At 37.3% G+C, this 27022-nt stretch overlaps 1 protein-coding gene across 1 annotated transcript in view; it reads left to right on the top strand.

Moving 5' to 3' along the window:
* Positions 1-27022, top strand: part of mgat4c (mgat4 family member C) — a 175534-nt gene that overhangs the window by 26531 nt on the left and 121981 nt on the right. Inside the window, exon 2 of the mRNA XM_066724373.1 lies at positions 19505-19577. The gene's annotated coding sequence lies outside the window, so the exon portion shown is untranslated. The remainder of the gene's footprint in view (positions 1-19504; positions 19578-27022) is intronic.

Genomic DNA, 27022 nt, shown 5'->3' with positions numbered 1-27022 from the left:
ACTTAGCTATGGTCTCAGTTTTGGAAGCACTGATTTTGCAAGGACTTTTGGATTTGATTCACAGGCTTAATATAAGTGAAGTGATCTTCCTTGGCTTCCGAGCCAAACTATCCAGTTTCTAGTTCTCACACGAATCTGATTAGCAGAAGTGAAATACAAATAGAGCTGTTTTTAGTTTTTTGTATTATTGATTTGACTCTAGCAGTGGAAGCTTGCAGTATGGATATGTAGCTATCCAATCCAGAAAATAAACAAACAGGAATATCATTAAGACTGAGCTATTCTGTAAGATTCTGACTTTAATTGCAGTGCAAGCTCAAGAAGATTGTAGTGTTAAGCTAATTAAAACCAGTTTTTAATATATTCATAGTGCATGTATTTGTAACCTAGTATTTACAAGTTTTGTGAAAAAATCATTATTTAATATATTTAGAAATGTGTCTGGTCCCATTTTGTTAACATTGAACTAGTCATTCATTAAACTAAGCATGTTCTTTTGACTTATAGTTGCACATAGCTATGAGTTAAATGTATTTTTATCACTTCAGTGGTAACCAAATTAAAAATAGCTGCAAAAGTCAACCAACAGAAAACAAAATTTATTGTATTTATTTAACTGAGGTTGTGATTAGTTAATTATGGAAGAAAACATTATAATTTGTTGTGTGAATCCTGTGTGTATGATATGTTGAGGTTTAAGGCAAACTCTGAACACAGCTGAACAACTAACTAGGGCTATTTTTAACAGCTGTCAGGAAACTGTTGTTGTACAATTCCCCCATGATTTCCCTCTTGTCAACACCAGAGGTCGCACATTCACACACTGCTTACCATCCTCATCTGCTCTATCGTCACTTTGCCCCACACACCTGTTTCTAGTTTCACCTGCCCTTTCACGCCACTATATATTCCAGTCTGCTCCCACAAGTCTTTGCAAAGTTTTGTTTACGCCCCTGTAGCAATCACAAGCCTGTTGTCTAGACCGATCTCTGTTTACTGACCTTTGCTTGTTTCTACGACCCTGTCTTTTTTGGATTTCCAAGTTTGTAAAGTTTGTTTGCTTGATCACCTGACTCCTGCCTGCCTACTGACCACACCTCTTGCCAGACCTTCTTTGTTCTTGTGGCCGGCCCTAGACCCTTTGTTTGCACAACACTGCCTTTTCTCTGCACTTGGGTCTGGTATCCCATCCGAAGCCAGAGGTTACAGAAAACTTCGCCTTTAACATGCACCCAGTGGAGTTCCCTAATATTAAAGCCACTCTGGAAGCCCAAGGTGCACTGCTTGGATCGCACGAGAAGGTGCTACGGCAGGTAGAGTCCACCCTGGACCAGCTTCTCAAGAGGACGCCGCCTGTCTTCCCATCTATCACCTCCCGACCTTGAGGTTACAGCTCCTATTGCTGGAAGGATTCAACTCACTTCGCCCGACAAATATGATGGATCTCCAGATCGCTGCGAGGGGTTCTTGCTATAGTGCTCTTTATACTCTGCATATCAGTCCGCTGCTTTTCCTACCGATGAGGCCTAAATAGCTTTAGTCATTACATTGCTCACAGGAAAAGCTCTGCAAAGGGCATCTGCCAACTGGGCACAGAAAGGGGAAGTCACCCGCTCTTTGCCAACCTTCCTGGCCCACTTCAAGGAAATGCTTAACTACCCGGCAGACGGAAGGCATGCAGGAGAACAGCTTTTGGTTCTCCGACAGGGCTGCTGATTACTCCCTGAAATTGTGCTTGCATGCAGGGATGAATATTTAGGACTGGAAAAATTCATCCAGCTTGCGGTTTGATTGGATAACCTGTTGCAGACCTCTGCCGGACACTTCTGTGATGCCTAACCGACTCGTCCCGGCTCTGCACAGTACACCACTGTAAGTTCCGGTTTATGCCCTCTATTGTCTCATTCTCCGGGTCTCCTCACTGCTCAACTCTGGTGGAATGCTAAAAAGGCTTATGTGTCTTTATTATTGGATTCAGGCTCTGCCGGGAACTTCATCAACCAGGCGACGGTAGAGAAACTTGGAATTCCCCTTGTCTCCTGCATTCTCTCGCTCCAAATCAAAGCCATTGACAAACAGCCCATAGAAACTGGTACCGTCTCACAGATGACCATCCCTCTTCGTCTACAGATCGGCTGTCTTCATTCAGAAGAACTGTCCCTGTTTGTCATAAATTCCCTTTCTGCTGACATCTTTTTGGGGCTTCCCTGGCTAGTTTACCATAATCCCACCATTTCATGGAAGGAGGCCGAAATTCTGTCCTGGGGTCCTCAGTGTTTCCAGCGATGTCTCTCTCTTCCTTGCCAAGCCACATACATCGAGAGCCCTCTGCAGTCCACCCCACTCGAAATACCCTCTGAGTATACGGACTTGGTGGTCGTTTTTGACCCGCTCGATCCGCACAGACCATGGGATTGTGCCATCGACCTACTTCCTGGTACCTCTCTTCCCAGAGAGCGTATCTACCCATTGTCCCTCCCGGAATCCCAAGCCATGGAGGATTATATCAGAGAAGCCCTGGATCATCCGCCCCTCGACCATACCTGCCGAGCTAAGTTTCTTCATCGCTAAGAAAGTCAGTGGTTTGCGACCTTTAAAAAACCTCTGGGATCTTGTGGGGAAGAGGGAAGGAAAGACAAGCTTGCTACTGCTGCTCGTATTTTAAGATAACTAATGTTAATTACCTGGAAGTTAAAGGCTGTTCTGTCTCTGAGGACTGTCTGACAAGTAATAATATCATAATACGATAACCAGGTTGTATTTTTAAAATATTTTGAAAGTGACATAATAAAAAATGTTTCTTCCTCTGTTCTCCTTCGCTTCAATAGGCTTTTATTTTGTAGTTTAATTTTTATTATTATTATTGTTTGTATTTTTTAAGGTGAGACCAACTTCTTCACATACAAGACTTTATTTCCTGTCTACATCAGGCAAGGTGAAAACTTCAAACTACATCCATATCACATCAAATGAACCATCAGACAGAGAGAATCCTGCAAGCATGTATTGTTCTGCCAAATAATTGCCCTTTTCTGAATTTATCCTTCATTTTCCTTGGCAATGAGAGGTGTTTCACAAAATTTAGGTGTAATTAAAACATTAATAATTGTAATAGTGTTTTTTCCTTTGGATAAATGTATGCGTTGCATATTATGTTGTATTTTTTTCTTCCATTCATCCTTAATTAACACTGAAATGATACTAAAGCTGGTGAAATTGCTGAGACTTTTGTAAGAAAAAATCCAAATGTCATATGAGTGACTGAATCCAGGAAGAGTTATACATTTTAATGAGGTTAAAAATGAAGGCTTGTAGTTTGGCATTTTAGCGGTGAGTGTGTGTATTTGCACAGCACAAAATCAAGGGTGTGGTGAATGTTTGTACAACCTTTTATTTCCCAAGGTCAAAACTGAATTATTTGGAGAACTGGAATTATACATTCAGAGGAAGTAAAAGACCTTTAGTTTGAGTATAAAAACTATTGTGGATACAGGGAAAGGAAAGTATACTGGGAATATTTAAAATGAAATCAAATTGCTAATTAATAATACTCAATGTTGTGGATATTTCTCAGCGGCAGAATCAAGGATGAGGGCAAGTCATGAAGTTGAAAAGGTTGACTTCAGACAGTGTATCACAACGTAGAGAATAATAACTGTAAAGTTATCAACAGTTCACATTACTGGACTGACAGTGCTGTAAAAAGATGTGGATGGCTCACGAGTTATTGCATTCCAGATCCTATCAAAGGCACAATAGGTGGACTAGTTTGTGAGAGATGATTTGAAAGATAAGAAATTGAACCCAGGTGGTGATGATACTAATATCATTGAAACACTTTATAATATTACAGGGACCTGTTAGACATGGTTGAGCTGGATATGAAGGCAGGAAATGTCCTGAACTACTGTCTACCCAATGATTAGGGGCATATCGACAGCATAAAAATGAAACTCAATGTGTGTGTATATATATATGAAATATGTCCATTTCGTTTGTAACAGAAGGCTGTACTGAAAATGCAAAATGTGTGACAGAAGGTGTCATAGTCTGCATTTCCGTGTTACATATTCTGTAAACCTTAATCAGACAACTGGGCAAAACAAATAAAATAAAAATATGAAAACTTTTGTTTTCTCATAGTAATACTCAATGGATTGATTTATTTATACGTTTCAGCTTTAGGTGGTACTCACATGTTTAGAATTATTGCCAATGTTAAGAGTTAAGTAACATTAAGTCAGGAGCATTAAGAAAGTCCTTGTATACAATAATTGCTACTACTATGGCATATATTTTCAGTATATACCGAATTTTGACTGACCTTGTATTATCAAATGGTTCACTTCGTATGTAACATTTATAAAGCTTATTTTATTTTTCTCTAAAGGTAATTTCATGAGATTTCCTCAGCTGTCTAAAAATAAAAGTCCCATTAGAATATGAAATGGATGCAATGGGTGTATGCTAATCACTTTATTGTTAATAAAAAAAAAAAAATTCAGTAATGTTTTTACACATTTTTTTTGCAGTACACAGACGTAATAGATGCATCATAATAACGACATTCAACCAAATTCAATTGCTTAACTTAAATATCACTTATAATTCAATCCAAGGGAGAAGCTTAGAAAATATTTAGCATTTTAGAAATGGGTGGTTTAACATTTAAGCAGGAGTCAAAAGCTCCATTTCGATTCACAAAATGAAATGAACCATTGCGGTATTATGAATAATGGTATCATACTGTTGTATAAGAACTCAGGACAATCATTCAATTGCCAATAATATCCCAGCGAACTGATCTCATATAGTAAAAAGGAAGGGATGACAACATTTTCATCTATTTGAATGAATGGGACACAGTGGCTTTGTCTAACTACACAAGATCCCATGCCTGCCTTAGTACACTGTTGAACAATCGAAGGTAGATTGGGAGGGTGGTTAGACACGTCCCCAGCCCTATGACAAAGAAAACATGGTTTAAGATTAAATAATAACCTTTCAGAATTAGAATTATATAATACACTGAACCACAATAATTTATTACATGGCAAGACAGGACCTAGCACCAGTCTGCCAAAGCAGGGACTGTTGAGGGTAATTTCCTATCTGATTATTGTTCTCACCCAAAAGAGGGATGAGGGAAAAAAATGATTATATTCCAAGTGTAATCATTTTTTCTCCATAGTGTCCTTGGAAATTCCACGGTCCTCTTTATGGATACAGGTAAATCAGAGTATAGCAGAACATTGTTTAAGCTGTAATATTTTTTGTTAACCACCTTTATTAACTGCATTTATCTTTTAATCTAGTGGTTTTATTGTATTGGTATGCTTTAGGTGTCTGCTAAGGGCACCAGGTAAAAGCTTGTGTAGCTCTACTAAACTGAGCGGTATTATTTCCTTTTCCTGCATCGTGTGGAATGAGTCAGTTATTGATTTTAAATATGGTGTCCTAGCAAGACTAGACTGTAGCTATGCACTATGGCTGTTCCGTTGGTAACACTTTATTTTAAGTATCCATTAAAAAAACATTCTATTAACATGTTATTAGTTATGTTATGAATTGTTATATGCTATTATTAAACATTATACATATATTATTATACATTTTTATGTTATGTTAAAACATCTAAATAATGCTATAATAAATAATAATAATAATAATAATAATAATAATAATAAAACATCTTATAATGCTATTTAATTACATATACTCAAATCACCAGACTTTTGAGCTGAGTGTTGCAAATATGTATGCATATAGTTTTTACTAAGTTGCAAACATTTGTTTTGTATTCATGAGGTGTCTGTATTCGTATGTAGAATATACTCATTTGGAATTCAGTAACCAAAGAACGATGATAGAAACAGTAAGGTGTCTTCTAGTTCCAGCATTTTGAGGATCTACTTATAAAGTGAACCCTAGGAAAGATTTATGGATCAGTTTATGGATCAGTGAATACGTTTTCCATGTGCATTTGCCTCCTTTGCTATTATCACATTAAATTCAGCATTGTAATACTTCCAGCTAACCTAGTTTGATATCAAAATAGTTAGTAGTAATAAAGGGGACAAAATGTCACCAACATGATGGGATAATTAAATATGTCATATTAACTGTTAAATTAATTTACAATGTTGCTCATAATCAACCTTCTTATATTTGGCTGTCTTAGTACATGTTGTACTAACATAGAGGCTAATGGCAGCTTTCCAGAAAATATACAAAATAATGTTAAATTGAATATACTAAGCAACTGTACATTTGTTTTAGGAATGCATCACAATCGGCAAACGTTCTACACAGTTTGAAGTTCTCTAACGATAAACAAACCACGGGCAGATTAGTGGTTGTTTCTCACAGGTTCTTTTCACTTCAATTAGGTGTGAATGTGACCTAACACACAGTATTGTTGAGGGCAACAGGAGCCACAAGAAGCTTGTTTTGCCCCATACTTTTTTCCTGTTCTAATACAACTAAAGCTTAGTGGCACAATCATTATTTTATTTAATACTGCTAATGCTTATGTGAACAATTCACAGCACATTTCTTTTTATTTTGTTAAATCCATCCCTGGGTGGTAAATTATGCAACAACTGCTGCAATGCTACATTTACATAGAAGATAAGTTATATTTTACATTTCATTCAAGGTACAGTGAAAATAAATTGAGTTTCTTATTCATGATAACATATTCACTTCAGTATTCACAGAGTTTGGACTTAAATCAGGAAGTTCCTTCTCCTGAACCAGTAGACCACCCACTGTCCCGCGTGCTCACTTTGACCAATAATGTCCCCTCTTTGTGGTGATGACAGTTCTAAAATGCAGAGATTCACACTGACACTGAATGTATCAGATAAAATAATTTTCTTCAAAGAAACTATGTAGATCACATTCAAAAGCATTGTGCCATGTTGTAAGATTTCCACAGGGAATAGATTTGTTTTTGATCTAAAAGTTATTTAAGCAAGTTACATATCTCTAAATCATTTAGCATAAGTCTCTGACTTTTATCAATCTGTAGATTTTTTTGGTTAAGATTTAACTTTCTTGTGTCTTACAAAGTCAGTAATGATTTTTCATTTTTAAGTATACTTTTTTAAAGATTTTATTTCTCACCACTTATTCATGGAAACTGATTCATTTTAATTACATTTAAGGATTTCCTTCTACGATTTGCATACATATTAATACAGTATGCATATTTGTGACGTCCTCAAGGAAAGGAAAGGATCCAAGTGCAGGCTTTAGAGTTGAAGCAGATAATCCGATAAGGGAAAACGAGAGAGAGTAAACAGGGACAGTCCAGGTCAATCGATCAAGCAAACAGGCTAGTGGGGAGATCCGAAAGGGAGGAGGAGGCGGAGTAGAAGAAGAAGAAGAAGAGACCTGAGGAGAATCAGAAGGAGAGGAGGGATCGGGGCGTACAGGTTTTAACAGAGAAACATGAAATGATGATGCTAATTTGTAGTGAGGAGGTAACTGGAGACGATAGGTGACTGGATTAATTTGTCGGAGGATAGGAAAGGGACCGATGAAGCGAGGGCTCAATTTCTTAGATGGGAGTTTAAGTTTAATATCTCTAGTTGATAATCAAACCAACTGTCCTGGATGATATTGCAGAGCAGGTTGTCGATGACAGTCTGCCAAGGTCTTTTGACGGCGGATAGCTCTGTGGAGACGGACATGTGTTGCATTCCAGACATCTGCACTGCGACGGAACCAATCATCAACTGCTGGGATTTCGGTAGATTCCTCATTCCAAGGAAACAGAGGCGGTTGGTATCCTAAGACACACTGAAAGGGGGTGAGGCCTGTAGAAGAACTGGTCAGGGAATTCTGGGCGTACTCTGCCCATGGCAAAAAACGACTCCAATCATCTTGGAAAGTATTGCAGTAGGATCGAAGAAAGCGTATGATCTCCTGGTTTAGACATTCTGTCTGTCCATTAGATTGTGGATGATAGCCGGAGGTGAGACTGACCTTAATATTTAGAGCCTTGAAGAATGCAGACCAGACGCGGGATGTGAATTGAGGACCTTGGTCAGACACAATGTCTTCAGGAATCCCATAAATGCGAAACACATGATGGAACAAGACCTCCACAGTTTCAAGAGCAGTGGGAAGCCTCTGTAAGGGTACCAGCCGACATGATTTAGAAAAACGATCTATTGCCACTAAAATGGTAGTATAACCCTGAGAGCTGGGAAGGTCGTAACGAAATCAATAGAAATGTGAGACCAGGGGCGCCGTGGAATTGGAAGAGGTTTCCAAGAGACCAGAGAGGGGATGTCGTAAAGATTTAGACTGGGCACAGATGGAGCAAGCGTTACAAACTGGGTAGCATCTTGAACCAGAGTGGGCCACCAGAATTTCTGTCTTATCAAGGTAATGGTACGATGAATCCCTGGATGTCCAGAAGTGGGGTTAGAATGAATCCATTGAAGGAGTGAGTGACGCTTGGATGAAGGTACATATATCTTATTAGAAGGACATGTGGAAAGGGCAGGATTAGAGGAAAGATTCTGCCCCGAGGTGGAGTAGAGCCAGGGAGAAGATGAATAGCGCAATCCCAAGGACGATGTGGAGGCAGAGAGGAGGCTCGGGATTTGCTAAACACAGCAGCCAGATCCTTGTATTCTGATGGAAACTCGGGCGGGGTGGATAGAAATGGACTCTCGATGTGGGTGGCTCTGCAAGGTGAAGAAAGACAATTAGAAAGGCAATGTTCTCCCCAAGAAATAATAGTCCCCTCGATCCAAGAAATGATGGGATTATGATGAACAAGCCAGGGATGTCCAAGTATTATGTCAGCTCCAGGGGAATCAATCACTAAAAAAGGCAGTTTTTCAGAATGTCGGTTTCCGATGGACATGGTGATTGGCTTGGTTTTCAGTGAAACTGGACCGGAACCGATGGGTTGGTTGTTGATAGCTCTGGCATTAAGTGGTGGCAAGAACGGTGAGAGAGGAAGGTTCAAACGCTCTGCAGTTCTTCTGTCTATGAAGTCTATGAAGTTTCCGAATCTATTAAAGCAGACAAAAAGACGTGTTAGGTGTGGAGCTGGATGCGTACTGAGAGCATACACTGAGCGGGTGTTATCAGAGGACAAGTACTCACTGATTTCTGTGGAGTGGCCGAAGAAGATCCAGGAAGATTAGTACAGGTGTCTCGGAAATGACCGGATTGACCACAATAAAGGCAGAGGCTCTGTTGTATCCTCCTCTGTCTTTCCTAGGCAGGTAGTCGAGTCCTTCCTATCTGCATGGCTTCTGGTTCTGTAACAGGGCTAGGCTTGAAAGAAGATCTGGTGGATAACCGGGATGTAGCAGACAAAGACCATTTGCTTCGGGATCTTCGGGACTCGGGATGTTGTCGAGTCTGATGGCAAGTTGTATTAACTGTTCCAGATCAAGCGAGTCTCCTTTGCAAGCTAATTCTGCTTGTAAATCATCACGTAAGCCATGACAAAAAAGAGCGATTAAGGAAGGCTCACCCCATCCACTGATCTCGGCCAAGGTCCGGAACTCCAGAGCATATTCAGCGGCAGAAAAGGTACCCTGACGGAGAGAGAAGAATTGTTCACCAGCGTCCTTCCCGGCTGTCAGATGATGGAAAACCTGCTTGAAATGTTCAAGAAAGGCTGGGAGAGATCGTGTTACTTCACCCTTACGAGCCCATACAGCTGATGCCCACCGAAGTGCCTTTCCAGTAAGTAGTGTAATAATAAAGGTGATCTTAGCATCATCAGAAGGGAAGGAAGTTGGTAAATGGGCGAAATAAAGGGAGCACTGTAATATAAAACCCTCGCAGCGGTCTGGTGAGCCGTCATATTTGTCTGGGATGATCAAATGTACAGGTCTATCTGGAACTGGAGAAGCTGACGAGCCTGGGGTTGCTTCTGGCGTTGTCTGTCTTGTGGACTCGAGAGATAAAGCAGGTAATTTCCTCATTAGCTGTTCCAAAGTGGAGTTGATCTGACATAGCATCTCGTCGTGTTCTCCCAACAATGCCCCCTGAGCCGTCAAAGCTGCAGCAACGTCAGGTAAAGTTGCTGGATCCATGTTAAGGGCGAAGTCTTCTGTGATGTCCTCAAGGATCAAAGGAAAGGATCCAAGTGCAGGCTTTAGAGTTGAAGCAGATAATCCGATAAGGGAAAACGAGAGAGAGTAAACAGGGACAGTCCAGGTCAATCGATCAAGCAAACAGGCTAGTGGGGAGATCCGAAAGGGGTAAACGAGAGAGGGAAGCAAGAGGTCAAAAATACACGGGAAGGCAATCAAGAAACAAGGCTTAGAATTGATCCGAGAGAGAATGCAAGACTTCACGATTAATCTAGGAAACAGAGGGGTTTAAGTACTGTGAAGGAGAGAGGGATTGAACGAGGTGAATGAAAGATTGACCAATGATAGGAGAGGAGGACAGAACAGGTGCACCTGGTAGGGAAGAATGTGGAAAGACTGGTTTGACTGGACAAACGAAAGGAGAAGCACTAGACTATTATTCGGGAGAGAGAGACCTCTGGTGGTGAACTAAGGTGGAAGCAGGGGAGACCGTGACAATATTTTTATTCAAGGCTGTTTTTCAATCTTTTATCTGAATGCCCTTGGTTAGTGGCACACTATGTTATTTTATTCCCTAAAGCTTCTGTGAACAATTCAGTATTGGCACAACATTGGCTGACAACTACAATGCAGGCCAACACTAGGATATATTCTGGTAAAGTTCTTTATTTTAAATAGAAATCTCAAATAATAAACAATATAAATATTTACAATATCCAATAATGAACAGAATACAGAAATATACCTCTATTTGTTGGGCCTTTTGTAGTTTTTAGTGTACGTATATTTATTTGTTTTAAGTTTAACAGATTGGAAAATAGTCTTTTGGAATTTGAGTAGATCTGAATACAAATTAAGAAAATTGCAGGGAACATCCCTAATACAATATTTTATTGTCTGATAATGCTTATATTTGGGATTTGGGTTAAATCAATACTCTTGAACAGAGAGCATGTAATAAAACTAACATAGTGGTAAAATGGTGTTAAATGCTTACAGGTTGTGAAGCAGAAAGATAGATTGTAGGATCTACAGGTGAGAAAAGGTTCATTTTAAGGAGCCGGACAGGGTACAGACTTGATGTTCCTGAGTAGGTGGTCCATCACTGCTCTGTTTGTTAGACAGGTGAATGAACTGGCCCAGGAGGGAGGAGAACAAGAGTCAATTATTGCCAAGCAGTTTAAAAAATAGATAAGCATAGAGGATAAAGGAACATAGAGGGAGAGACAAGGGACAGTAGATAAGAGGAGGCATGTGATGGGAAATATCAAGTAACTTTACACAGATTGGTAGATGGACCCAAATAGGTTTATATATGTACATGTACATACATGAATAAAGAAAGGCATGAGTTATTCAATAACAGAACAATATAATGTATTTGAAAAATATGCTTTTCAAAGGAAGACAACTAAACCCAAAGAGATATAAAAATTATTTAACAATGTTAACAAGTTAATTTAAGGAAATTGAATTTGTCTTGCAGCATGGTGGTGCAGTGGTTAGTGCTGCTGCCTCACAGCTCCAGGGGTCCTGGGTTTGAGCCCTGGCTCAGCGTGTCTGTCTGTGTAGAGTTTGTATGTTCTCCCCGTGTCCGTGTGGGATTCCTCTGGGAACTCTGGTTTCTGAAAACACCTTTTCAATGTTTTCAACACATTAGTTATACAACTTCCACGGTTTAATAACCTTGTATAATTAGTTAAAGTGCAATTGATATGCTGGTAAACAGAATTAGGAAAAATTCTGTCATACTCCTTAAACATGAGTATTTTAAAGCACTAGCACAAATGTAATTGTTTTAGAATTTAATTGATGAAAGTGGTGCTGGAAAATTCAGACAATGGCAATCAGATATATTGTTGTAACAACAGTAGTAAGGTCACTCTAGGAGCGACTGTAGCAGTGACAAGATTAATGTTGTTTAGTCTTAATTTTCAATATTTAGCCCAGGGGTAGTCAATAGACAGACTGTGGGTGAAATCCACACCGCCAGACGCTTTTGACTGGACTGTGAGTAATTAACAATAACAATAATTAACAATACTTTTAATTAATTATGATGATTGTTTTTTTTTTTATGTAATGTTACAGAAGTTTGTTGAAAACATTGTGTGGAACCTAGTAGCAGCCCTTCCTGGTTATTAGGATATGACTTATTAATATGGGCCGTCCTATAGAGCTCATGTTCCCGTTAGTCAGTTTCAGTTTCAATTACAGAGACCCACCGATATAGATCTGTGATTGACAAGCACCAGAAACAGTGTCTGGTGATCATCTAATCAGTAGCTCATTCAGTAGAATGAGGTGTGCCTGTGTTGGAATTCAACAGACACTGGAATGGAATGGCTGCCATACATGTAGAGATACAGATTTAAGAAAAAATTGCAGTGGTCTCTTAATTTTTTCCAGAGCTGTATAACTAATGCACAGAATTGTGTGTGTGTTGGAAAGGGTCATTTTAAGGTATGATTCCCCCCCCGACTCTGATGTCTGGACCTTGACTATACCTTGACCAATAAATGTGGACCCTGACACAAAATAATTGTCTACCCCTGCTCTAGCCTACTACATTCATAATGGTAAGTTATTGGTTAGTTATTTTAAGACTCTTATTATCACTCTCAATTATGCTCCCCTTGCAGCCTACAGGTTACTAGGGACCTTTCACTTTATATTCATTCGTCAAAACCGCATTAAATATAGATTACATCTCATACGCTCTATCAGCTAATTGAATTGGGTCTCAACATACCTAATGGCAGAATAGTGTCTATCTCTCCCGATGTGTGTATATATATATATATATATATATATATATACACACACACGTTTCAGGAACCCAGTGGTGGTGACTACTGTATGCATGTTGTCTGAATTGAACCCACTGACATACCAGTAAAGGAGTTTGTACTGGAAAGCCTGGTCAGAACATGGGTGAAGTAAGAGCGCAGTGGCAGTCTTACCTGGCAATATCCTGCCTTGGCTTTGTAAGCTATAACATTCACTTAAAATATAGCTTTTTGTATTCCATTTACATAGTTTTTTCACAGGAAAACTGATTAAAAAAATGTTACATATACATATTAATGTATATGCAATGTAAACAATGATTGTAGATCATGGGTCCTTCGTAACACACAAGGACAATGTTCTAACCTAAGTACACACTGTGCAGAAATATTAATTTCAGTAATGAAATACCGAACCATGCATGTGTGTGGGTCAGAGACCTGGAGAGGGTGAAGAGTTAAAGAGTTCAACACTTTGTATGCATTCTCATTAATTAAATAACCGACACCATATGTGTTCAATACATTGATACATTTGTTTAGAACAAGTATCAGAAGCATTGTATGAAGTGGATTTAGCCAAAGTTCATTTTGAAAGTCATTCCCCAGACCTGGGAGTGATTAATATATAATTATAATTCATATATAGTTGTAATAAAGTACTTTTATAAATACATATAGTAAATGATATTATAAGACACTTTAAATATATTAAATTATATTAACCATGTTTTTTTAATACATTTTTTAAGGTTTCTATATTCCCTAAGGTATGAATATGTGTATGAAAAATATATAGAAGGAGTCATAAAGAATATGTATGTATGTACAGTGAGGGAAAAAAGTATTTGATCCCCTGCTGATTTTGTACGTTTGCCCACTGACAAAGAAATGATCAGTCTATAATTTTAATGGTAGGTGTATTTTAACAGTGAGAGACAGAATAACAGCAAAAAAATCCAGAAAAACGCATTTCAAAAAAGTTATAAATTGATTTGCATGTTAATGAGGGAAATAAGTATTTGATCCCCTATCAATCAGCAAGATTTCTGGCTCCCAGGTGTCTTTTATACAGGTAACGAGCTGAGATTAGGAGCACTCTCTTAAAGGGAGTGCTCCTAATCTCAGCTCGTTAACTGTATAAAAGACACCTGTCCACAGAAGCAATCAATCAATCAGATTCCAAACTCTCCACCATGGCCAAGACCAAAGAGCTGTCCAAGGATGTCAGGGAGAAGACTGTAGACCTACACAAGGCTGGAATGGGCTACAAGACCATCGCCAAGCAGCTTGGTGAGAAGGTGACAACAGTTGGTGCGATTATTCGCAAATGGAAGAAACACAAAATAACTGTCAGTCTCCCTCGGTCTGGGGCTCCATGCAAGATCTCACCTCGTGGAGTTTCAGTGATCATGAGAACGGTGAGTAATCAGCCCAGAACTACACGGGAGGATCTTGTTAATGTTCTCAAGGCAGCTGGGACCATAGTCACCAAGAAAACAATTGGTAACACACTACGCCGTGAAGGACTGAAATCCTGCAGCGCCCGCAAGGTCCCCCTGCTCAAGAAAGCACATGTACAGGCCCGTCTGAAGTTTGCCAATGAACATCTGAATGATTTAGAGGAGAACTGGGTGAAAGTGTTGTGGTCAGATGAGACCAAAATCGAGCTCTTTGGCATCAACTCAACTCGCCGTGTTTGGAGGAGGAGGAATGACCCCAAGAACACCATCCCCACCGTCAAACATGGAGGTGGAAACATTATGCTTTGGGGGTGTTTTTCTGTTAAGGGGACGGGACAACTGCACCGCATCAAAGGGACGATGGACGGGGCCATGTACCGTCAAATCTTGGGTGAGAACCTCCTTCCCTCAGCCAGGGCATTGAAAATGGGTTGTGGATGGGTATTCCAGCATGACAATGACCCAAAACACACAGCCAAGGCAACAAAGGAGTGGCTCAAGAAGAAGCACATTAAGGTCCTGGAGTGGCCTAGCCAGTCTCCAGACCTTAATCCCATAGAAAATCTGTGGAGGGAGCTGAAGGTTCGAGTTGCCAAACGTCAGCCTCGAAACCTTAATGACTTGGAGAGGATCTGCAAAGAGGAGTGGGACAAAATCCCTCCTGAGATGTGTGCAAACCTGGTGGCCAACTACAAGAAACGTCTGACTTCTGTGATTGTCAACAAGGACTTTGCCACCAAGTACTAAGTCGAAGGGGTCAAATACTTATTTCCCTCATTAACATGCAAAACAATTTATAACTTTTTTGAAATGCGTTTTTCTGGATTTTTTTGTTGATATTCTGTCTCTCACTGTTAAAATACACCTACCATTAAAATTATAGACTGATCATTTCTTTGTCAGTGGGCAAACGTACAAAATCAGCAGGGGAACAAATACTTCTTTTCCCCACTGTATTTATTTATTTATGTATTGATTGACTTGGAAGGTCTTCCCAGTAAGGAAAACAATATAATTTAACAAAACAGCTTCAACAGAAACCAAAGTCACAATCCGTTAGTTGAAACACAGAGCTGCCTATGTGGTCCCTTTCCTTTCCTTGGATTTGGCAATATGATGGATGTTGCTTCAAACAAGATTTTTCTCTGCACAGATAGCAAAGTGTTGTCAAAACTGCGGACAGGGAATAGAAGCAGATAAAGATAGTAACAGTTAATCAGTAGATTTTGTTGCATCGTTTTGAAGCCAAGAAAATCTAGGCAATGAATTACTCAAACCAGTAGGAGAAAATAAAGAACAGAAGTTTGCCTGCTAATGCTCTTTTTAATGAGTGAAATATTTCAGAATTGCAGTTAATGAGCTTGGTCAATAAACCTGAATTATGCTTCACAGAGCTGCTGGAAAAAATAAAAACAGGTTCATAAAGCTGGGACTTGGGCTGCCATCTAAAGAAAAGTAGAATTATTTGTTATGCTCAAAAGTAATGATTTTAATTATGAACCCTTTTGCATCAGTGGTCATGGATCATAGTTTGGCATTGGCCTGATAATATCCGCTTTGCCTTCCCTGGCTAGTACACAGTGTTAACTTTGATTCATCCAGCCAAAATCATTGAATAGATTAATGCTTTTTGAATTACATTTTGAAAAAAAGTAGTTAATTTGTGTGTCTGCTGCATATGTGGGATAGAAAAGCTTATTAACACTCTGTACCAGCATGATATTTCCTCAGAATGCTGTCAGGACTATAATGTTATCAGGGCAGCATTTTGAGCTATAGGCTGTTAAGCTTTTCTGAGTTTAATACATATGTTACAATCAATATTAAGGTGGTGATCGTGCTATCCATGTATAAGCAGAAGCCCAAGCCATACAACAAAAACAAGTATGAAATCTATACTATAATTGTGTATATGTATAAACCCCATGGCCTTAATGATGTTTTGCCAGTGAAATCATGAATTTACCCTCAGCTTATTTATAGTTATGAAATCTATGCAGAATTGTAAATAAAGTGGAGTATGAATGTGTGACCTATTTATTTAAACATCATTTGCAAACTATGATTAGTAACTTCAAGTACAGTGTAAAGCATATGATGAGTCCGACTGTCTTAATGTGTCTGGAAATTGGGCGAGGATTTTATCCAGATTTTTACCTACAGCAACAAATTACAGACCCAATCATCATCAGTGCTGGGCTTCTGGAGTGTGACTGATGGGTCAGTTAAAATGGCAGTTTAATGCATGTCCTGCAAACTCAAAACATACAAAATAGTTAATAATAATTAGAAATTGTAAAATCAAATATATACTGTATATTATGTAAAACAATACACTTGTAGGGGATGTTCTGTATTATATATTTCAGTATCATATTTTAGTCTTTATAATTTGAATTATCTTATTTATGTATATCTGTGTTCCCTTATGATGGCTCTCATTTTCCACATACCCTGCCGGTAGTTTCGTACAGCCCCTAGCTTCAAGGTGTTTATACTAGATAAATGTGCTGTATGTGTTTTTCTAGGCCTTAGTCGGTCTCGTTCCCAAGGGAAGGACATTGTTTTATACTTAGGATGCAAAAGCTTTGGATGTAAACGTGCGATATGGAGGGACCTGAGTAACTGGGAACTGGCTTCACAGTAAAAGGAGGAATTGACTTGTCTTGGTCTGCATGACAACAGTAATTAATTGTTGATGAGATGGCCCAGCCTGGTTTGTGGTGATCGGCACGGTGGTATGGTACGTACGTTACGCTGCAAGGAAGGGAACTTTAAGACTTGTTTATAATGCCTCTGCCAGTACTGTAGAACTTAATCAATTGTTTGATTATTTTTACTTTTCTGCATTCAAGCAATTTTGTTTCCTTACACTCCTCTGTGAGGATATACACTACTAAATTGTATTTGGCTAAAATCTGCTTGGCTATGGTATATTTTGGGGCTTTAGGCTGTTGTTCAATGTTTTCTTTGTTTGTTTGTTTGAGTCACACAGTTTTAAAATATGTTTACCTCGTGTCCACTACATCTTTCTGTTCAAGTGACAGGGGGGTTTCTTCCCTTCTTCCCCCCCCCCCAATATCCATGTATTCCTTCATGCTTCAGAAAAGCAGGAAGAAAAAACATTTCCTAATCAGCTCCTGGGGCTTATTTGTTATGTAATGCATGTGATGAAAGAACACTGATCTAAATCTTGCACTTGCTGAAAACATACCATACCAAGTATCCACCAAAGTATCAGAAAGGTTAGATTAATCATTTCTGAATTACATTTATTGCTAAATTCTTCTGTTACTTAAAAAAAAGGAAAAGTTAGAATTCAAAATGTAAAAAAAATATGGAGAAGCAACAGTGATAAGGATCATAATTATTTTAATTAACCTTGTGGGAATAATTCTCTAGTGTGGGAGCACATCCGGGAGACAAAATAAATCAAAGATTTTAACTGTTAACCTAAAGTGATGCAATGAAGTGGTGGCTCCCAAAATGTATGATGTTGGCATCTTCAATGGAAATACTGACATATTTGCAGAACCTGCTATAATCCTGCATAATTATATATTTTTGGCAACACAAGTTACAAAGGTGTACCCAACAGGTTACATTTCAGCAAAAGTGAAAATCACTAAAGACTTGGGCCCAACAGATATATCGGAGCACTGATATTATCGGCCAATTTTGGCCTTTTACATAAATATCTGTATCGGCACATATTCCACCAATAATGCACCGATATATTTTCTCAAACTATTAGCTAAATATATTTTTTTAAATTACCATAAAATCCTTCGTCAGACTTCAGACAATAAAGAAATACATGTTTATTTGTTTTTACAGTCGTTATTATAATTATTTACCATTATTTTGTAACATAGTTAAGGTGCTTTAGTTTTTGCTGGAAGTTTCCGACTCCACAGTGCTTCTCCTGCGCAGCGGCGCATCTCACACTACTGAGTACTGTGTGAAACAAACACACCCCCACTGAGAAACACAGGCTCATAAACCAATAAACGTGTTTTACTAAAACACTCACAACAAATAGAAAGTGTTTCTGAAGGCTGTGCTGCATTTGACTATCCATGGTTTTGATTGTTGATTTTTGTCATGTCTGAAGATTACTGTATACTGTGGCATAGATGTGCTTTTCAAAATTCACAATAGGAATTAAAATAAAGAAATGACAAGCAAGCTCAGATCACAGGAAAACATCTAAAGAAAATTTGTGAAAAACGGATCTCTCAGACAATGTTGGATAAAACTGAAACTATACATGGTATTTATAAAACTATTTCAAATCCTATAACCTGCCCCTGTGTGATCAGCAGTATTGAGCACTGAGTAGGACTTGAAACCTGAGAGAACCTGTAAAATGTTAATATAATCCAGACCAGCACTTAACACTATCATAGTCTTTGTTCTAATGTATAGAACATGCACATTTGATATGTATCCTTTGTTCTACCTTATTCTAATGTATTTTTACAATGTTTGATTAGTGGTTGTTATTTATAATGAAAATGAATGTTAAGTTTATTATTTAAAATGTAATAATGTAAACATCCAGCCTTTAGTGCATATTTGACACAACTTCTCTCTGACAGGGAGAGATTTCAGGGATCCATGCTAGAAAATATCTGTTTGCATCCTAACAATAAAAAATTAAATATCGACAGATACATCTGTAATCGGGAAATTTAGCCTCCCAATTATCGGTATCAGTATTGGACCCAAAAAACCTACATCGGTCGGGCTCTACTAAAGACAAATTCTCAGAATGGTTCTCAAAATCTGAACTTTTTTCTTTGATGTAGCCTCATAATTTTACATAATGTAAGCATGCACTGTGCGATGGGATTTAACTCAGCAGTCTCCACGGAGGTAACAAAATTACAAACAAACAAAAAAAGAAATCAATATCAAGTGTCTCATAGAATGATGAACTGGCACTTCTCTTGAAAATCAATTTTACTTCTTCTCTGGGTTCTACAGTGTCTGTGACTGATTCAGTTCCACACAAGTATTCACCGACCTTATTACTACAGTTTTCTTCCTGTATTAAAGAAGAAAAGCAGATTTTTTAAAATTCTCTTATATTTGTAATAAAATGTCAAGATGGCAAATGCTTTACTGGTCCAGTATGCTATATAATTTGTATTAAGATGTTTTTCTTCTCTTTAAGGTTTGAAGATGCATAACTGTTCGACCTTTGAGGAGACATTCATCAATAGCGGTCTATAGGATAAACAATATAAGTAAGTGCTGCAAGATGTATTCCATGTTCATATTGATTTCTGCCATGGAGCTCACTTTTTATTTGAATTCTATAGATGTATTCTTGTGGAATTTCACATGATACGTTGCACACATCAGTATCCTGTGTGTTTTGAAGGTTCAGATGATATTTCTTGTTGACAATTAAATGAGGAGTACAAATTTTAATTCATGTTTAAATGCTTTTTTTCCTTCCTTATTTGTTCAGAAATTGTATGTTTATGCTGCTTAAGATCTATTATAGGGCAGTATCTTTCCTTATGGATGGTCTTTAAAAGGCATATTTTTGTTACAAAGCATTAGACATATGTTTTTTGTTTCAATTTCCTGTTGTCACTTCATAAAATAATGTTATGTACTTCATGAAATAATGTTATGCACAACCTAAGCCAAGTGTGTCATGGAAGATTCCTGGTTTAAATGCCATTTATACCACACTGAAGCACAAGTTGTTATGCCTCATAATCTTCTAAATCCAAGTGGTTTAAGGAAAATAGTATATTTGAAAGGTATCAATTTACAATGAAGGTACACTTTATTTGAAGAACATATTTTTGAGCAAAATAACATGTGGGTACAGATCCCCCAACATAAGACCAATCCCATTTATTTCACTTACGAACTGAGACAGATATCAGATATAAAAGGCCTTCATTCACTACTGATGAAGAATGAAATTGAATCGTGACCCAGAGGTGAAATGCTCAAAAAGTCATTGTCAATCATGTCAATCCATCAGTCCACAAAACTGGAAAAATTAACACTAACTGTAAGGTATATGGATAATTGTAGCTAAGAGTGATGGGGATTTTTGTGATGGGGACACGCGGGCTGGAAAAGTATTTCATGGTTGATGAGTTGTAAATTATATATATATATATATATATATAGTTGGCTTCTATCAGTTGTTTGCAGGCAGAAATGCATAAAACAATTGCTCATCACAACTGACAGCAGCACTTTTTTCAGATATTGGATGCACGTGTATAGCTCTGATTTTTAGTTCTTTATTTTTGGTGTGTTTTCAATGCCTGGCTGCTTCTGTTCAACTTGTTGTGACTGATATTATCTTGTCAGGTCTCCCAATGTGTAATTTGAAGATTTCATCTGAGGTATTCATATCCTTATTATTAATATTAATAATAATCATAATCATCAGAATGTATCTGACAATTTGATCCAAGGAAACATACGAGGTTTAGAGTGCAATTTCAGATAAGACACAATGGCACATTTCAGAATTTTGCTCTTAGATGCGCCACATTCAACATTTGATTTTGTCAGACACAAAGTATTTGTTACAGAAATTAGTGCAGATATATTCATATGTTTTTCAAATTATATGAATGTTAATATTTTACATAATTTAATCAAATGTGTTTAATTAATACATGCCCATATTATTTAATAACATATCAGATTATTGTAAATAATGAAATGTTAAATATTTATCATAATTTCACAATATTGTTGCAGCCATATAGTAATATCAATAAAAGGGCTGCAATGGTTATGGCTCAACAACATTTTATATTCGTTTTCACAACACTTTATACTATTGTATCTGTGGAAGACCTCAAATGTAGTTCTTCCAAAAGAAAATTCAAATAAGCAGAATGTTGTGACAGCATAATCACAATGTTAAATTATTAGCAGGGATATAATCAGTATATCCTACTATATTTAGAATTTTACATTAAATTATAGACTATAAACTATTTATTCTACAGAAACCAGTTGCTGGGTTTGGTACAATCATTTCCCTTTCATTTTTAGAAGCTAGCATTTTAATTCACAGAATGACTGTGGCTAAATTGGACATTGTGAAACACTGGGCCAAAATGGAAACATAGCTGTTTATATTATCATAATTTAAAAAGTTAAAAGTTAAATGAAATTTTCACATTGAGGCAAAAACATAATTCATACAAAATGCTGTGCAACATGAACAAATCTTTCTCTCTCTGCACAAAATATACATTTTGTTTGTATGGATGTTGGGCACAGCATCTCATTTGGTACATGTACACCTTTTCCGCAGTTACTGTAAGTATGCTGTGTTCATGTTCACTGAACACTGGGGGGTTGTAGATAAGCCACTTGTCACACTATTTCTTTTACATTTGCCGAACTTGCCTTTTTTACATTTTGGCATAAATCATACATCACCTCGAGCATTTGCAGTATTTTCATGATTTATTACCGCTAGATTGTGTCCACTCCCACGGCATTGTTGTGTGAAACAAGATTTTCAAGAATTCGTTTTGGCACTGTGAATCATTTTAGATTTGACACCACAAAACTTTTGCAGGGCAAAATGCCACTAATGCTTCTGAGAGTGATTGGCAGCACCGAAAAAACAAGAAGAAAACAGTGTTGTCTGATGTTTTAAATATCGTAAATTTTAAAGCTTTGTTGCTTTTTCAATGTTTTAAAATAATGATCGGGACATATGTACTAAATTCACTAATCCCCCAGGACTAAATCATTCCCGGTCCCAAAGGTGAATCCTGTTATTGTACCATGCACACCAATATTTTTTTAATCCTATTAAAATACATTCCTTTCATGCAAGCAATCCCATAAGTGTTAGATATGGCCATTCTACCATGTATTCCCATATGCTGTTCTATAATCAAGGGCCCAAGTTCCAGATGAGTGGCCTTTTCTTTTCCTTCATGCAGAACAGGAATTGAATGAAGACTAATCTCAGCCATTCCCTCTAGCATTCAAATAAGGTCCTATCAGTCTTCTTGGGAAAGGTTGAGCTACCTTGAAAGCTACCTCAAATAATGTGCTATATATATATATATATATATATATATATATATATATATGAAAAGAAGGCAAATTACACTGCTGTTGAAAAACAAATCCCAGGCTACACTGAAAGCAGAAATCCTTAAGGCTGTTCAATTCTTGAATTATTTATGATTCATAATTATTTGTGCATATGAGTAGCAGATGAGCCCTGAAACCACTCTATGAATAAGATGAGAGTAATAATATGAATATGGCTGGACGTGATTTGCATTGCCTTAAGACTGTTGCATAGACTTAGTGAGCATCTTACGTGTCCTGTAGATGATTTAAAATCTAAAAAGGATGTGTCAAGGGGGCTAATCTGTTATAGTACCTCCTGTTTTCAGAGAGGTAACTGGCAGTTGCTGAACGATTAGTCGCTTTTCCCAGGGAGATATTTTTCTTGGCTATGATTTTGATTGCGTATGTTCTTTAAATGGAAACTGGCATCTGTTCAGGTATTCCCAATTAAAAATATTTTATTATACAGGGAATAGTTGCTGTGGAAATAATATATAATTGCTTTTTAAGGAACTACATTTCTTTCATTCTTTGCTTACTTCTGAAGACAAAAACGTCTATGATCTCCAAGGGATCATTGCTTCCGTTTACATTTGTGAAAAGGACTCAGTTTCCTATTCCCAATAATGTGTTTGTAACCCTTGGACAACAGAATTGAAAACTAAGTTGTGTAGTTTTTAGTTGAAGGACTGTGTTGTCTGATTAGAACAAAAGTAATAAACCCATCCACTGGGTTACTATTGTTCTATATCTTGAAATATAGATAGAATATGGTGACCTGCTCAAATCTAGAAAAAAAAGATTTGTATTCAAAAGGACATGGGAAATGCTGTTTATTAGTGTGTGGCAATAATATTCTATTAACATTAACAGTAATACATGTTATAATCTATTGATAAGGTAATTGAGATTAAGGTATTGCTATTTATCATAATGTTTGAGTGTAGTATTCAAGTGTTTTATTATATGACATAACGAGTATGCATCTGACCCATTATTTTTCAAACATATGGGTGTTTTTGATTTCCATATACTTGATGTATCTTTAGCTGCTATAGCTTATTTATAACCAATTTTCTCTCTGGTAGAAAGAATGGTGGATTTCTTGTATGGAGTGGTTGCAATACAGACAGAAAGAAGGATAAATAATAAAAATACACATACACTTTCCTGGATTATTAGTTTTTGTACGTCAGATGTACAAACAATACTCGATGTTTATCTGATGATTTGCAGAGGCTCTATGCAACACTGTGTTTTTCCTGTTCCTGTGAAGATAAATGCCTGCACTAAGATGTCACACAGATACGTTTCAAAATCAGTCTACCATGTTAAAAATATTCACTGCAGTCATTATTAGTAAATGTGAGAGCGAATCAAAATATAACATTTCCAAAAACTACACTAATATAAGTGATGTACACTTGACTAAAACTGATTGTAAATTTACCACATTAGAGTTTTCAGCTTTGCATTTCTGCTTTCCATTATGCCCCAGAAGTTAACAAGGGGCAGGATTAAATCAAAAATGTTCACAAGGAGGGAATCTTGCAGCTCAGCTCCTCGCTGAATTAAATTTAAAATATGAGGACCTGTGAATGGGGAGGAGACGTGTTTTGCTGGCGTGGCTTCACAGTGGGTGGATTAAATAAATACATAAATAATGTATTTAAGGCAAACTTGCACAACATAGTGGATACATTTATGATTGGAAGAAAATAAAATCTGAAAAGCTGAACAATAATTATCTGGTAGCGGGTGGTCAGCGTTTTGCTTATCCCAGTCACAGCATACAAAGTGGAAGTGATAACTATAGCCTACATGTTACATTGACACAAACACACACACACACACAAAGCAGATTACAGGTGTACTGACAATTTAGACAATGGAATAGACAAGTGTAAATATATCTGTGTAACATGATAAAATATTTAACATGTATGTTTAAAACATTAACCACTGGTTTCTGCATATCATCTTACATCAGTGTGGCCACAGCACACACATCCTTTGGCGAGAAAATGACGAGTGTGCATGTGCGCTGCTGTCAGGAGAAGTGCTGCCCCTTGAGACACCACAGTTTGTACTTATTGCCTCAGACAGTAGATGGCATCAAGTGCTATTACAGTTATTTATGTGGTAGTAATGTACACATCACTGTTCAGTTTCAAGCAACAATAATACAAATGGCAGTAGGCGTTTATATCACAACTGTGTCCAGGTCTCGGATTACATCAACTTCAGCATGCAATAGACAATTACACAATTGTAAACAGTTATTTTTTAGTTGCTAGTTTCTTCTAATGATACATGTAACCACTGTGATCTACAGTTACGTAGCTGGTGCGTCACAGTTTGTTTTTAATCTGCACTGCTACACATAATTGGACACTGAATAAAGGATTTACATTGATCTGTTATTCACATATGAGCGAACACATCACCATTGATCCACCTGCTAATACAGATAACGCCTAGATAAGTGCGTCTGCCAATAATAACAATAATTACACAACTGTCATCAAAGGTGGCTTCGGTTTTTATTTTATTAGATTTTTCTTCTACTCATGTTTGTAACTGGTACGAAGTATAGGCTTGTAGTTTCCTGTAGCAGGGAGATTAATGCTGTGGATTCACAGCATGGAGCACCAGATCGCTGTGTTTATTGACACATCACTTTATTGACCCCTTGCTGCTTCTCGCAGGCCCATCCTGCTCTTCCGTCTCAGGTTTCTCTTCAGTTTCAGACACTGTGATTGGCTCGCGGTGCCTCTCGCGCTGCCCGCCCATCTCGGAGGCCACGCCCTCAGAACAGGCCCCTCCCCCCTCGCAGCTCTTCATATTTTAGATTTAATTCAGTGAGGAGCTGAGCTGTGAGATTCCCTCCAGCGATTCTTCCACAACTTTTCGCGCTCACACCTTGCGAACAGTTTAGACTTAATCCTGCCCTAGGTGTTCTCTACTATTTTCACTAATACAAACAATATATTTGATTGACCTTATTCTAATGTTAAAGAAATTGGCTTAGTTGGATGTGCTTTGAAGTTAATAACAAAGCACTAAGCTGCTGTATGAAGACAAATCAAAGGGACAGCTTTAATTGTGATGCATTAATAAAGCACTGTAAGTAAATTAATACTTATTTCCATTAATGTGAATTAAAGTGTATTTATGGTCTACAGAATGTACCACTATCTGTCACTTATGTTTACTGAATTAGTCATGACTGATTATTAAAGCAGTATAAATCAGGACTGATTTTATAATAAGCATGAGACTTTATAGATCACGTTGTGTTCTTAGAAATGACTTCACAGAAAAAATCTAACATTTGTTTTCTGGATATTACTTAGTAATTAAGAAATAAACAATATTGTCCATTCCACTCACTATAAAAGCTGTCTCAAAGATAACATAATTAGGAGTACTGTGTCTTTCAGTTTTTTTTTGGTTTTTTTTTTACAAAGGTAACCATCAGCCACCTTTATCAAATAATAACTAATCTAATAACATTTCTCAACGGATAATAAATCTTCTATCATATAATGCAAAATCTGATGAGTCGTTAAGTAATTTGACAGCAAATGCATCCAGTATTTGATTAAAAAGTGTAAGATACACAAAACGGTGGCAAAAGGTTATAATTATAATTATTATTATTATAGAAAAGTATGCTCTTTGTTGCTACAGTTCAGGGCACAGACTGCATAATACAACTGTTCCCATGTCACATAGACTATTTAACCAACATATAATGTGAATTAGAAATGAAGGTCTCCTGGTCAATTTTAATTGTTTAACAAGGACAAGTTTGCATTTTGAATGCTGTGGAGATAGAGATGCATCTTATAATTGTTACTTGAATATACCTACTGACATTTTTCATCTTTAACAAGCTACTTACCAAACTGTATCAAACATAATTTGGACTTAATAATAACAATATTAATAATATATTCCTGGTCGACATTTGGGGATCATGCTGAAGATATATTGTATAAAATAACTAACATTACAAATTCAATTAACATGACTTATGAACCTGCTTGTCTTGCATATACATATAGACGTGCTCAAATTTGTTGGTAAACTTACAGCTCATTGAAATAATGTTTCATTCCTCCTGAAAAGTGATGAAATTAAAAGCTATTGCATCGTGTATACTTGCATGCCTTTGGTATGTCATAGAATAAAGCAAAGAAGCTGTGATAAGAGATGAATTATTGCTCATTCTACAAAGATATTCTAAAATGGCCTGGACACATTTGTTGGTACCCCTTAGAAAATATCAAAAATAATTGGATTATAGTGATTCCAAACTAATACATTTCTTTAATTAGTATCACACATGTCTCCAATCTTGTAATCAGTCATTCAGCCTATTTAAATGGAGGAAAGTAGTCACTGTGCCGTTTGGTATCATTGTTTGCACCACACTGAACATGGACCAGAGAAAGCAAAGGAGAGAGTTGTCTGAGGAGATCAGAATGAAAATTATAGACGAGCATGGTAAAGGTAAAGGCTACAAGACCATCTCCAAGCAGCTTGATTTTCCTGTGACAACAGTTGCAAATATTATTAAGAAGTTCAAGGTCCATGG

The sequence above is a fragment of the Amia ocellicauda genome, chromosome 15 (genome assembly GCF_036373705.1).
Source record: "Amia ocellicauda isolate fAmiCal2 chromosome 15, fAmiCal2.hap1, whole genome shotgun sequence".
Lineage (NCBI taxonomy): Eukaryota > Metazoa > Chordata > Actinopteri > Amiiformes > Amiidae > Amia > Amia ocellicauda.
Note: the sequence above shows the minus strand (reverse complement) of the source record. Positions and strands in the feature narration are given on the sequence as shown.